This window comes from Bombina bombina, chromosome 4 (assembly GCF_027579735.1).
Source record: "Bombina bombina isolate aBomBom1 chromosome 4, aBomBom1.pri, whole genome shotgun sequence".
NCBI classification, from domain to species: Eukaryota; Metazoa; Chordata; class Amphibia; order Anura; family Bombinatoridae; genus Bombina; species Bombina bombina.
The window spans coordinates 1,073,402,843-1,073,417,955 of NC_069502.1; the positions used below are offsets into that span (position 1 = coordinate 1,073,402,843).

Below are 15,113 nucleotides of genomic sequence, written 5' to 3' on the forward strand. Positions count from 1 at the left end.
GGGGGTATAAAGGTGCCATTTTTTTTCTTCTATAGTCTATCTTGAAATCGCAAGCTATGAAGGACTCTGATACGTTATAGAGTACTCCCTCTTTACCTAAATCTAATACCTGTTTCTCTTGTTAAGTGTATCCAGTCCACGGATCATCCATTACTTATGGGATATTAACTGCTCCCCAACAGGAAGTGCAAGAGGATTCACCCAGCAGAGCTGCTATATAGCTCCTCCCCTAACTGCCATTACCAGTCATTCTCTTGCACCCAACGAATAGATAGGATGTGTGAGAGGACTGTGGTGATTATACTTAGTTTCATACCTTCAATCAAAAGTTTGTTATTTTATAATAGCACCGGAGTGTGTTATTCCTTCTCTGGTAGAATTTGAAGAAGAATCTACCTGAGTTTTTTATGATTTTAGCCGGAGTAGTTAAGATCATATTGCTGTTTCTCGGCCATCTGAGGAGAGGTAAACTTCAGATCAGGGGACAGCGGGCAGATTAATCTGCAAAGAGGTATGTAGCAGCTTATTATTTTCTGACAATGGAATTGATGAGAAAATTCTGCCATACCAATATAATGTAAACTCAGCCTTAAATGCAGTAGCAGCAACTGGTATCAGGCTGTCATGTATGTATATTTTACACTTCAGTATTCTGGGGAATGGCACTTCACTGGAATTATACTGTATGCATAAAACTTTAGCCTAATTTGCAGGGACTAGCAACAGGCTTTTTAATAACACTCAATTTATTAATGTTAAACGTTTTTTGCTGGCATGTAAAATCGTTTAATTTTCTGAGGTACTGGCTGAAAAAATGTTTTGGGCACTTTTTTTTCCACTTGGCAGTCGTTTTATTTAATTTATGACAGTTTACTGATCTCTCTCACTGTTATGTGTGAGGGGGAGGGGCCTTTTTTGGTGCTTTTGCTACGCATCAAAAAATTCAGTCAGAAGTTTATTGTCTTCCCTGCATGATCCGGTTCATCTCTACAGAACTCAGGGGTCTTCAAAACTTGTTTTGAGGCAGGTAATCACTCACAGCAGAGCTGTGAGATTGTAGTTGACTGTGATAAAAAAAAAACGTTTATTTCTGTATTTTTATTTTTTTATTTTTTTTTCTGCTATCAGGGTTAGTTATCCTTTGCTAATGGGAGCAATCCTTTGCTAAAATTGTGTTTTTTACAAAGATTTGATGCTATAACTTTTCAGTTTATTAATTTTCAACTGTCATAACTTTTTCTGTGCTTCTTATAGGCACAGTACGTTTTCATATTATAGTAAATTACTTGAAAAGTATTTCCAAGTTGCTAGTTTATTTGCTAGTGTGTTAAACATGTCTGATTCAGAGGAAGATATCTGTGCTATATGTGCTAAAGCCAAAGTGGAGCCCAATAGAAATTTATGTACTAACTGTATTGATGCTACTTTAAATAAAAGTCAATCTGTACAAATTGAACATATTTCACCAAACAACGAGGGGAGAGTTATGCCGACTAACTCGCCTCACGTGTCAGTACCTGCATCTCCCGCTCGGGAGGTGCGTGATATTGTAGCGCCGAGTACATCTGGGCGGCCATTACAAATCACATTACAGGATATGGCTACTGTTATGACTGAAGTTTTGGCTAAATTACCAGAACTAAGAGGTAAGCGTGATCACTCTGGGGTGAGAACAGAGTGCGCTGATAATATTAGGGCCATGTCAGACACTGCGTCACAATTTGCAGAACATGAGGACAGAGAGCTTCATTCTGCGGGTGACGGTTCTGATCCAAACAAACTGGATTCAGATATTTCAAATTTTAAATTTAAGCTGGAAAACCTCCGTGTATTACTAGGGGAGGTGTTAGCGGCTCTGAATGATTGTAACACAGTTGCAATACCAGAGAAAATGTGTAGGTTGGATAAATATTTTGCGGTACCGGCGAGTACTGACGTTTTTCCTATACCTAAGAGACTTACTGAAATTGTTACTAAGGAGTGGGATAGACCCGGTGTGCCGTTCTCACCCTCTCCGATATTTAGAAAGATGTTTCCAATAGACGCCACCACACGGGACTTATGGCAAACGGTCCCTAAGGTGGAGGGAGCAGTTTCTACTTTAGCTAAGCGTACCACTATCCCGGTGGAGGATAGCTGTGCCTTTTCAGATCCAATGGATAAAAAGTTAGAGGGTTACCTTAAGAAAATGTTTGTTCAACAAGGTTTTATATTGCAACCTCTTGCATGCATTGCGCCTGTCACGGCTGCAGCAGCATTTTGGTTTGAGTCTCTGGAAGAGACACTTGAATCAGCTCCATTAGATGAGATTACACACAAGCTTAAAGCCCTTAAGTTAGCTAACTCATTTATTTCAGATGCCGTAGTACATTTAACTAAACTTACGGCTAAGAATTCCGGATTCGCCATTCAGGCATGCAGAGCACTGTGGCTAAAATCCTGGTCAGCTGACGTTACTTCTAAATCTAAATTGCTTAATATACCTTTCAAAGGGCAGACCTTATTCGGGCCCGGGTTGAAAGAAATTATCGCTGACATTACAGGAGGTAAAGGCCATGCCCTGCCTCAAGACAGAGCCAAACCTAAGGCTAGACAGTCTAATTTTCGTTCCTTTCGTAATTTCAAAGCAGGAGCAGCATCAACTTCCTCTGCACCAAAACAGGAAGGAGCTGTTGCTCGCTACAGACAAGGCTGGAGACCTAACCAGTCCTGGAACAAGGGCAAGCAGGCCAGGAAACCTGCTGCTGCCCCTAAGACAGCATGAATCGAGGGCCCCCGATCCGGGAACGGATCTAGTGGGGGGCAGACTTTCTCTCTTCGCCCAGGCTTGGGCAAGAGATGTCCAGGATCCCTGGGCGTTAGAGATCATATCTCAGGGATACCTTCTAGACTTCAAATTCTCTCCCCCAAGAGGGAGATTTCATCTGTCAAGGTTGTCAACAAACCAAATAAAGAAAGAGGCGTTTCTAAGCTGCGTATAAGATCTTTTATTAATGGGAGTGATCCATCCGGTTCCGCGGTCGGAACAAGGACAAGGGTTTTACTCAAATCTGTTTGTGGTTCCCAAAAAAGAGGGAACTTTCAGGCCAATCTTGGATTTAAAGATCCTAAACAAATTCCTAAGAGTTCCATCGTTCAAAATGGAAACTATTCGGACAATTTTACCCATGATCCAAAAGGGTCAGTACATGACCACAGTGGATTTAAAGGATGCTTACCTTCACATACCGATTCACAAAGATCATTACCGGTATCTAAGGTTTGCCTTTCTAGACAGGCATTACCAGTTTGTAGCTCTTCCATTCGGATTGGCTATGGCTCCGAGAATCTTCACAAAGGTTCTGGGTGCTCTTCTGGCAGTACTAAGACCGCGAGGAATTGCGGTAGCTCCGTACCTAGACGACATTCTGATACAAGCTTCAAGCTTTCAAACTGCCAAGTCTCATACAGAGTTAGTACTGGCATTTCTAAGGTCGCATGGATGGAAGGTGAACGAAAAGAAGAGTTCTCTCTTTCCACTCACAAGAGTTCCCTTCTTGGGGACTCTTATAGATTCTGTAGAAATGAAGATTTACCTGACAGAAGACAGGTTAACAAAGCTTCAAAATGCATGCCGTGTCCTTCATTCCATTCAACACCCGTCAGTAGCTCAATGCATGGAGGTGATCGGCTTAATGGTAGCAGCAATGGACATAGTACCCTTTGCACGTCTACATCTCAGACCGTTGCAATTGTGCATGCTAAGTCAGTGGAATGGGGATTACTCAGACTTGTCCCCTACTCTGAATCTGGATCAAGAGACCAGAAATTCTCTTCTATGGTGGCTTTCTCGGCCACATCTGTCCAGGGGGATGCCATTCAGCAGGCCGGACTGGACAATTGTAACAACAGACGCCAGCCTACTAGGTTGGGGCGCTGTCTGGAATTCTCTGAAGGCTCAGGGACAATGGAATCAGGAGGAGAGTCTCCTACCAATAAACATTCTGGAATTGAGAGCAGTACTCAATGCCCTTCTGGCTTGGCCCCAGTTAACAACTCGGGGGTTCATCAGGTTTCAGTCGGACAACATCACGACTGTAGCTTACATCAACCATCAGGGAGGGACAAGAAGCTCCCTAGCAATGATGGAAGTATCAAAGATAATTCGCTGGGCAGAGTCTCACTCTTGCCACCTGTCAGCAATCCACATCCCGGGAGTGGAGAACTGGGAGGCGGATTTCTTAAGTCGTCAGACTTTTCATCCGGGGGAGTGGGAACTTCATCCGGAGGTCTTTGCCCAAATACTTCGACGTTGGGGCAAACCAGAGATAGATCTCATGGCGTCTCGACAGAACGCCAAGCTTCCTCGTTACGGGTCCAGATCCAGGGATCCGGGAGCGGTTCTGATAGATGCTTTGACAGCACCTTGGACCTTCGGGATGGATGGCTTATGTGTTTCCACCCTTCCCGATGCTTCCTCGATTGATTGCCAGAATCAAACAGGAGAGAGCATCAGTGATTCTAATAGCGCCTGCATGGCCACGCAGGACTTGGTATGCAGATCTAGTGGACATGTCATCCTGTCCACCTTGGTCGCTACCTCTGAAACAGGACCTTCTGATCCAGGGTCCCTTCAAACATCAAAATCTAATTTCTCTGAAGCTGACTGCTTGGAAATTGAACGCTTGATTTTTTCAAAACGTGGTTTTTCTGAGTCAGTTATTGATACCTTAATACAGGCTAGGAAGCCTGTTACCAGAAAGATTTACCATAAGATATGGCGCAAATACTTATATTGGTGCGAATCCAAGAGTTACTCATGGAGTAAGGTTAGGATTCCGAGGATATTGTCTTTTCTACAAGAAGGTTTAGAAAAGGGTTTATCCGCTAGTTCCTTAAAGGGACAGATTTCAGCTCTGTCCATTCTTTTACACAAACGTCTGTCAGAAGTTCCGGACGTTCAAGCTTTTTGTCAGGCTTTAGCTAGGATCAAGCCTGTGTTTAAAACTGTTGCTCCACCATGGAGTTTGAACTTAGTTCTTAATGTTTTACAGGGGGTTCCGTTTGAACCCCTTCATTCCATTGATATCAAGTTGTTATCTTGGAAAGTTCTGTTTTTAATGGCGATTTCCTCGGCTCGAAGAGTCTCTGAGTTATCTGCCTTACATTGTGATTCTCCTTATCTGATTTTTCATTCAGACAAGGTAGTTCTGCGTACTAAACCTGGGTTCCTACCTAAGGTGGTCACTAACAGGAATATCAATCAAGAGATTGTGGTTCCATCTTTGTGTCCTAATCCTTTTTCGAAAATGGAACGTCTGCTACACAATCTAGATGTAGTCCGTGCCCTGAAATTTTATCTACAGGCAACTAAGGATTTTCGACAAACGTCTTCCCTGTTTGTCGTTTATTCTGGTCAGAGGAGAGGTCAAAAAGCTTCGGCTACCTCTCTCTACTTTTGGCTTCGTAGCATAATACGGTTAGCCTATGAGACTGCTGGACAGCAGCCTCCTGAAAGAATTACAGCACATTCTACTAGAGCTGTGGCTTCCACTTGGGCCTTTAAGAATGAGGCTTCTGTTGAACAGATTTGCAAGGCTGCAACTTGGTCTTCTCTTCATACTTTTTCAAAATTTTAAAAAATTTAACACTTTTGCTTCTTCGGAGGCTGTTTTTGGGAGAAAGGTTCTTCAGGCAGTGGTTCCTTCCGTATAAAGAGCCTGCCTGTCCCTCCCGTCATCCGTGTACTTTAGCTTTGGTATTGGTATCCCATAAGTAATGGATGATCCGTGGACTGGATACACTTAACAAGAGAAAACATAATTTATGCTTACCTGATAAATTTATTTCTCTTGTAGTGTATCCAGTCCACGGCCCGCCCTGTCACTTTAAGGCAGGTAATTTTTCCATTAAACTACAGTCACCACTGTACCCTATGGTTTTCCTTTCTCTGCATGTTTTCGGTCGAATGACTGGTAATGGCAGTTAGGGGAGGAGCTATATAGCAGCTCTGCTGGGTGAATCCTCTTGCACTTCCTGTTGGGGAGCAGTTAATATCCCATAAGTAATGGATGATCCGTGGACTGGATACACTACAAGAGAAATAAATTTATCAGGTAAGCATAAATTATGTTTTTTATTGTGAGGAGGCTATGGTATACCCGCCTGCTCAATTATGTTCCACATGCCTTGATAAAGTACTTAAATCTAAGAAAACCAAGATGTTTAGTACCACCGAGCCGTTCACCTCTGAGGGGTCACCATGCCGTGAAGTGCGTTCCCTGCATTCATCTCCTATTACACATGCAGCTTCCCCTTGCACTGCTAATCCTCCTTCGGGAGGGGCCCTCTTACCGACACTTTACTGACTTCTATTCCTAAACTTGATAAAATTTTAGGACAGGGTGGTGCCACAGACTTTCCCGGTTCTCGTAAAGATGGCAAATATTAAGGATGAATGGGAGAGACTTGGATCTTCTTTTTCCCCTTCTTCCTTTAAGAAATTGTTCCCGGTTCCGGACTCTCAACTAGAGTTGTGGGGTTCCGTCCCTAAGGTGGATGGAGCTATCTCCACGCTCGCTAAGCGCACTACTATCCCGCTTGAGGTTAGTTCGTTGTTTAAGGAGCCCATGGATAAGAAGCTAGAGACTCTGCTTCAACACACAGGATATTTATTTTAACCTGCAGCTGCAGTTGCTGCGGTGGCTGGAGCCACTACCTATTGGTGTGATCGAGGTGGAAACTCCCCTTGAGGTTATCCAAGAGAATTAAGGCCTTGAGGGTAGCCAATTCTTTTATCTGTGATGCAAATATGCAGATCATTCGCCTGAATGCGAAGACATCAGGTTTTTCTGTTCTAGCCCGTAGGGCACTCTGGCTAAAGTCTTGGTCTGCGGACATGACTACAAAATCTAGACTACTTTACCTTCCATTTAAGGAGAGAATTCTTTTCAGTCCAGGCCTGGACTCCATTATATCCACGGTCACTGGGGGCAAGGGTGCCTTCCTACCGCAGGATAAGAAGTATAAACCTAAAGGACAGGGTCAATCTTGGAATAAATCCAAACAGAACAAGAAGTCTGCCGAAACAAAATCGTCATGAAGGGGCGACCCTTGATCCGTCGATGGATCGTGTTGGGGGCAGACTATTTCTCTTTGCAGAGGCTTGGCTTGTGGACGTCCAAGACCCTTGGTTTCTAGAGGTCATCGCTCAGGGTTACAGGATAGGTTTCAAATCTCATCCACCCAGGGGCAGATTCCTCTTATCACCCCTGTCTTCAAGACCAGAAAAAAGAGGCTTTTCTAGGGTGCGTCAGGGATCTCTACTCCCTGGGAGTAATAGTACTGGTACCTCTAGCAGAGAGAGGTCTTGGGTACTACTCAAACCTTTTTGTGGTCCCAAAGAAGGAGGGTACGTTTTTAACCGATTCTGGACCTAAAGTGCTTAAACAAGTTCCTGTCGGTCCCATCGTTCAAGATGGAGACGATAAGGTCCATTCTGCCCTTAGTTCAAGAGGGACAGTTCATGAATACGATAGACTTGAAGGATGCTTACCTTCATGTGCCAATACAGAAGGATCACTTCAAGTTCTTAATATTTGCTTTTCTGAACCAGCACTTCCAGTTTGTTGCTCTTTTTCTATTTGGTCTAGCTACTGCCCCAAGAGTCTTTACAAAGGTTCTGGGGGCTCTACTCGTGGTTGCAAGATCCAGGGGTATGGCAGTAGCACCATATGTGGACGACATTCTGGTTCAGGCTCTGTCCTGTCGGCTGGCAGCAGATCATTCAAGAGCTGCTCTTCTTAGATCTCATGGATGGAAGATAAACTTAGAAAAGAGTTCTCTGGTTCCCAGTACCAGGGTGGAATTCCTGGGTACGATAATAGATTCCATGAGGATATTTCTTACAGATCAGAGACGTTGCAAAATTTACTTCCAATTGTCTTGCCTTCCAGACCTCCTTAAGGCCCTCTGTGGCACAGTGTATGGAGGTAATTGGGCTCATGGTTTCCAGCATAGATAACATCCCATTCGCCAGATTCCATCTCTAAGCTCTATAGCTGCACATGCTGAGGCAGTGGAACGGAGAGCACTCGGATCTGTCACAACAGATTTCTTTGGACAACCGGTCGAGAGAATCTCTCTTGGTGGCTCTGTCCAGATTGCCTGTCCCAAGGGACATCCTTCTTGAGACCATCCTGGGAGATTGTGACTACAGACGCAAGTCTATCAGGATGGGGAGCTGTTTGGGGTGCAAGGAAGGCACAGGGCCTGTGGACTCGAGAGGAATCTCTCCTCCCGATCAACATTTTGGAACTTTGAACGATCTTCAATGCTCTGAAGGCTTGGCCTCTTCTGGGTTCGTCTTAGTTTATCAGATTTCAATCAGACAACATAACCTCGGTGGCTTACATCAACCATCAGGGGCGAATGATAAGTTCCCTAGCAATGTGAGGGAAGTGTCTCGGATTCTAGAACGGGTGGAGACCCACAACTGCTCGCCATCGGCTATCCACATTCCGGGTGTGGACAACTGGGAGGCGGATTTTCTCAGTAGACAATCCTTTCATCCGGGGGAATGGTCTGTCCATCCCGAGGTGTTTGCGGAAATTTACAAAAGCTGGGGGACGCCAGAGAGAGCTCTTATGGCGTCCCGGCACAATTCCAAGCTACCCAGATATGGGTCACGGTCCATGGATCCTCAGGCGGAGCTAATAGATGCATTAGCAGTACCTTGGAGGTTCAGTCTGGTTTACATCTTTCCACCGTTACTACTTCTCCCTCGGGTAGTGGCCCGCATCAAGCAGGAGCAAGCTTCGGCAATACTAATTGCTCCATTGTGGCCGGGAGGGATGTGGTTCGCGGACCTGGTGGGGATGTCGTCATCTCCTCCATGGAGGTTACCTTGTTGCAGGGATCTTCTGGTACAGGGTCCTTTTGTTCATCAGAATCTAGCTTCTCTGAGGCAGACTGTGTGGAGATTGAACGCTTAGTCCTAGCCAAGAGAGGTTTTTCTGAGAGAGTGATTCAAAGCTAGAAAGCCGGTCACCCATCGCATCTATCAGAAGATATGGAGGACCTTCTTATTCTGGTGTAAAGAGCGTGGATTCTCCTGGCATAAGGTCAAAGTTTTCAGGATTCTTTCCTTTCTCCAAAAGGGTTTGGAGAAGGGACTTGCCCCTAGTTCCTTAAAGGGACAGATTTCAGCTCTATCAGTGTTATTACACAAGAGGCTGACCGAGCTTCCTGATATTTAGTCTTTTGTTCAGGCTCTGTCTAGAATCAGGCCCGTGTTTTGACATTCCGATCCTCCTTGGGGTTTAAATTTGTTTCTTAAGGTTTTGCAGAGGGCTACGTTTGAGCCTATGCATTTGGTTGAAATTAAATTACTGTCTTGGAAGGTTCTTTTTCTACTGGCTATTGCTTTGGCACGTCGAGTCTGAGATGGTGGCCTTGCAATGTGAGCCTCCTTACCTAGTTTTTCATGCTGATAAGGCTGTTCTTCGTACTGGGCTGGGTTTTCTCCCTAAGGTTGTGTTTGATCGTAACTAACTTTTGGCTGTGGTTTGGACTCTGAAATTCTATCTTCATACTACGAAGGATTTTAGACAGACTTCGACATTGTTTGTGGTCTATTCTGGGAAGCGTAGAGGGCAGAAGGCTTTTTCCACTTTCCTATCTTTTTGAATGAGGAGCATTATTCGTTGGCATATGAGACAGTGGGACATAAGCCTCCTCAGTGGATTACGGCTCATTCAACTATAGCTGTGGCTTCCTCTTGGGCCTTCAAGATTGAGGCCTCTGTAGAGCAGATTTGTAGGGAGGCTACCTGGTCCTCCTCACATTTTTTTTCAAAGTTTTACAAATTTGACGTTTTTTCTTCGGCTGAAGCAGCTTTTAGGGGAGAGGTTTTGCAGACTGTGGTGCCCTCAGATTAGGGACCGCCTCTCTCTCTTACCCTCCCGTTTTCATTCAGTGTCCTCTAGAGCTTGGGTATAGGTTTCCCACAAGTAAGGAATGAAGCATTGGACTCTCTCCTCATATTAAGATGGAAAACATAAATTATGCTTACCTGATAATTTAATTTCCATCTGTATGAGAGTCCACGGCCCCCGCCCGTTTTGTCCGTTGGGGATAAGGGACTTTTCAGGTATTACACCCTTACTCAAGCATGAGTAATGGTGTAATACCCAAAACGTCGTCATGCAGTTTTAGGGCTTTTTTTTTTTCTTCTTCTACTTATTTTACCCCCAGTGTAGGGATTACTACTTGCCCCCCCCCCTCCATTGCAGCCATATAAGGTTCATAGTACTTTTTAATTTTTTTTTAAGTTTATTAATGCAAATGGTTTTCTTTAGTGTAGGGATCCCCCACACCTTCCCTTATCCAAGTGATAGTTCATAACACTTTTTTGTAATGTAGGGACCCGTCCCTTACCAAATCTTTTTCTGTAGCATAGAGTGTCACTGTCTGTATCAGTGATCTACCTTTATATGGTAAAGGGAGAACCAATAGTACCTTCTGCCCTTGGTTGCAGCCATATGCCAGAGTGTTTGACATAGGTACTGCATCAACACAGGTAAAACATCACACAGTTCTTTGCCCAGTGTACTATGTCCCATTTGGCTTAAGGGGTTAATACACCATTAGTGCCATTAAAGCGGCAGTCTACTTGAAACATATTTTTTTTTATTTTTTTTAAATAAGTTGTTATTAAGGTTCAGTGGAAACTTTACAAAAAATAGTCGGCGATTGTCATACAATGGGTTACAGAATAACAATATGCCATTACATAAAATAAATCACAGCAAATATGAGATACATACTTATTTGTTAAGTGTAATCATAATGAACCTTGTATTTTTCTTTTTACAATAGTATAGCAACGAATTCCCTATAAAGCCGCTAGCCACATTCTGGCTGTTAATTATAAAGATAGGAAAATATTCGGGAGTAATGTTAATTTGTTAAATACTATAGCCAAACTAGATACTAGAAGTAGATAAAAATTGAAATAGTAATATTAAAGCAAAAAGGGGAGGAGGGACTATAAACATAAAATCTTTATAAAATGTTGCAAATAGTAATGTTAGGGATAGTTATTAAGTAAGCTATATGGGGGGGGGGGTGTGTGTGTGTGCAGAAGTTAGTAGAGTATAGTTGGGGGGTATTTCTAAAACTCGTAAGATGAATAGGCCTAATTATGTTGTACCATGTTTAGGGTATTAGCAGTATCTACTGTCACTCTGTTCCTTCTTTAATAGCGAGAATCCAATCGGTGCCATTTTTCCTCAAGTTATTTAACAACTAGTTGTAGGGTTATCCCTCTATTATCAACTGACATTATATATTATCTATATAGATGGTATATAGCTAGCAAGCATGAAACCCCGCTGCTGGGATCAATAAATATTGGTGTGATCGATAGTCACTTAGGATCAGTGACTCATATACCCTCCTTTTAAAATAATTAGACAAATACACCCTAGCATACACAAGGGTCCATACTACCTCGGCCGCTGATAGCATAGTGGAAAATATAGTTCGGTTCTTAGGGCTCCTTAGAAAATACATCTGAACATATAAAGAGTATACAGGTATAAACATATGTTCCCTATACAGCCATATCTGGCATAGTAATAATTATGAGCAATCCAAGCAAGTGCGTAATAACAGTCACTAATAAGAGTAGCAATGGCATTTAGCATTCATATGACTATGCGCTAATTTCTTGAAGCTGTCATTACGCACATTATATGGGGGTTACAGTCTCTTACCATCCTATAAAACATGAAAAAAGGTACAAAACATTTGAACACTAACTATCATAATATAATAAATCTCACAGTCTAGAAAGGTAAATCTGTCCATCTAGGATAGGAGAGTGTGTTTCTAACCCACTCCTATTTATTTTTAATGACACGATGAGTCCATGGATCATTTAATTACTCTTGAGAATATCACTCCTGCCCAGCAGCAGGCGGCAAAGAGCACCACAGCAAAGCTGTTAAATATCACCTCCCTTCCCTCCCACCCCAGTCATTCTCTTTGCCTACGTTAGAGCAAGGAAGTGGTAAAGTTAGGTGTTAGAAAAGATTCTTCAATCAAGAGTTTATTATTTTAAAGTAGTACAAGATTGTGCTGCTTTGTCCTAGGGTGTAGCCGTAGTCCATATCGGTCTCTTGAGTAGAGCAGTGGTGGCTTTAGAGCAATGGGAACTTGTGCGCCTCCCATATACTGATGCTGCCCTAACTCTGAAAAACTGAGGAATATTACTCAAGCCTTTCTCTTTTTTCACAGGTCCATGTGAGGGAGAGGACCTCTCAAACCTGGGAGCTGCCTTGCTGTTGGGCAGAATATGAGGTAAGTGCTGACTTTAATTTCTGGGGTTAATGGAAGAACTCAGAAAAAGTTGGGCACTTTATTTCATAGGATGGGACAAATAAGGAAGCCTCATTGGAATTGGGCACTTTATCTTTAAAAGGCATAAATTTTCCTATGTACAAAGGAGACACTATGTGGACAGTCTAGACGCAGGCACTGGGGCAAGGAAAATACTTTGTGGGGGTTTCACATCTCCCGGCGGTTTCATAACAATATGCCGACCGGGAGATGACTTTATTGGCGATGCCTACAATGGGCGGTACTAGAGGAGGCAGCAATTGCGTTGCGCGCCTTTTCTCCTTCACTTCCTGATAATTTCCTATTACGCATTCTCTAATTTAATATACGTGTTTAGGACCAGAGACCGACTTTCTGCAGCTGCTACTGAGTTCCGGATATGGTAGTGAGGGAACGACTCCTGCTCAGAGGGAGTTGGTTGCAACTGACAGGTAGGCACCTCAGCAAAGTACTGCTGAGGTGTAGAGGTGATCTGTAGTGTTGTTAAAGCTTTCTGTCCTCTCTCTACATTTAAAAAATAAAAAAGGAGTAAAAAAGTTAGTTAAAAGTGACCGTAATGTTTGTTTTGATTTTTATTAAAAAATGTAAACTTTTTTTTTTGATAAATTGATCCATTGTGAGTCAGAATTGACCAAGAGGCTCTGCAAAGTGTCACTTGTTCTTTGTTTTGATGCCAATGTGGAACCACCAATCCCTTTCTGTTCCTCATGTATTGAGAGGACTTTAAACTATAGGGATAGACTTTTTTCTGAGCCAACATTTTCCAAAGAGGATGCTGTTCAGGAATCTATGTTCAATATACGCCGCAGCTTTCTCCTCAAGCATCCCAAATTTTACTGCCCTCACATGCAATGCCCTGCGCTTCCTCTCTAGCTCCTTCTGGAGTTACTTTACAAGACATCGCTTCTCTCATGTCTTCTGCAGTTTCTGATGCGTTGTCTGCTTTTCCAATGTTGCAGGGAAAGCGCAAGAGGAAAAACAGACATTCAGTAAGCGAAGTTTCTGACGCAGTTGTTGCTGTTTCGTATGCCCCCTCCCAGAAGCCTGAGGAGGATACCTTGGTAGCATCTGAAGGTGAAATTTCAGTGTAATTCCTCTTGCTGATACTGAAGTTGTATCTTTCAGGTTTAAGCTAGAACACCTCTGTCTGTTACTCAAGGAGGTTTTAGCTACATTGGACTACAGCGACACCACGGTCGTAGTTAATACTAAGAAATCGGTAAGCTAAACAAATATTTTGATGTACCTTCCTTGGTGGAGGTTTTTCCTGTACCAGATCGAGCTACTGAGATCATTGCTAAGGAATGGGAGAGACCGGGTATCCCTTTTTCTCCTCCTATATTTAAAAAGATGTTTCCCATAGCGGACTCTATCAAGGAGTCTTGGCAAACCGTACCCAAGGTGTAAGGGGCAGTTTCCACTCTGGCCAAGAGAACTACTATACCCATAGAGGATAGTTGTTCCTTTAAGGATCCTATGGATACAAAATTAGAGGGGTTACTCAAGAAGATGTGTATATACACCAGGGGTTACAATGGCAACCTGCAGTGTGCATTGCTACCGTCACTAGCACGGCGGCATATTGGTTTGATGCGTTGCTGATACTATTGGGACAGACACTCCCCTTGATGAGATTCTGGATAGGATAAAAGCTCTTAAGTTGGCTAATTCCTTTTATTACTGATGCTTCCCTACAGGTTATCAAACTAGGAGAAAAAATCAGATTTTGCTGTTCTAGCCCGCAGAGCCTTATGGTTAAAACCTTGGTCTGCGGATGTGTCCTCTAAGTCTAAACTTTTGGCGATTTCCTTACAAGGGAAAGACCTTGTTTGGACCGGGTTTAACGGAAATAATCTCTGATATTATGGGAGGAAAGGGTCATCTTCTCCCTCAGGATAAGAGAAACAAGCAAAAGGGAGGTCAGAGTAATTTTTGTTCCTTTTGAAATTTCAAGGGAAATTCTTCCACTTCCTCTTCCAAGCAAGATCAGTCTAAACCTTCCTGGAGACCCAATCAGTCTTGGAATAAGGGAAAACAAATCAAGAAGCCTGCTATTGAATCAAAGAGAGCATGAAGGGCCTGCACCCAATCCGGGACCGGATCTTGTAGGGGGCAGGCTTTCCTCCTTCGCTCAGGCTTGGGTTTGAGATGTTCAGGTTCCCTGGGCAGTGGACATAGTGTCCCAGGGATACAAACTAGAGTTCAAGAATTTTCCTCCCAGAGGCAGGTTTCTGCTTTCAAGATTATCTGTAGACCAGACAAAAAGAGAGGCGTTCTTACACTGTGTAAGAGACCTCTTCGACCTGGGAGTGATAGTTCCTCTTCCGATGCAGGAACAGGGTCTGGGGTTTTATTCCAATCTGTTCGTAGTTCCCAAAAAAGAGGGAACCTTCAGGCCAATTTTAGATCTCAAGAGTCTAAACAAATTCTCAGCGTACCGTCCTTCAAGTTGGAAACTATTAGTTCCATTCTCCCTATGGTCCAAGAGGTTCAATTTAAGACAACAGTGGATTTAAAGGACGCGTACCTGCATGTTCCCATTCACAGGGATCATCACAAGTTTCTAAGGTTTGCTTTTCTAGACAAACACTTCCAATTCGTGGCTCTTCCTTTCGGTCTTGCCACAGCTCCCAGAATTTTCTCAAAGGTTCTGGGATCCCTACTGGCGGTTTTCCGATTACGGGACATTGCAGTGGCGCCTTATCTGGACGATATCCTGGTCCAGTCGCCAT

The 15,113-nt window shown here is 43.3% G+C and overlaps 1 protein-coding gene across 1 annotated transcript in view; it reads left to right on the forward strand.

Moving 5' to 3' along the window:
• The window catches only part of FBXO11 (F-box protein 11), a 379,957-nt gene that overhangs the window by 106,617 nt on the left and 258,227 nt on the right, over positions 1 to 15,113 (forward strand). The gene's annotated exons all lie outside the window — the stretch shown is intronic.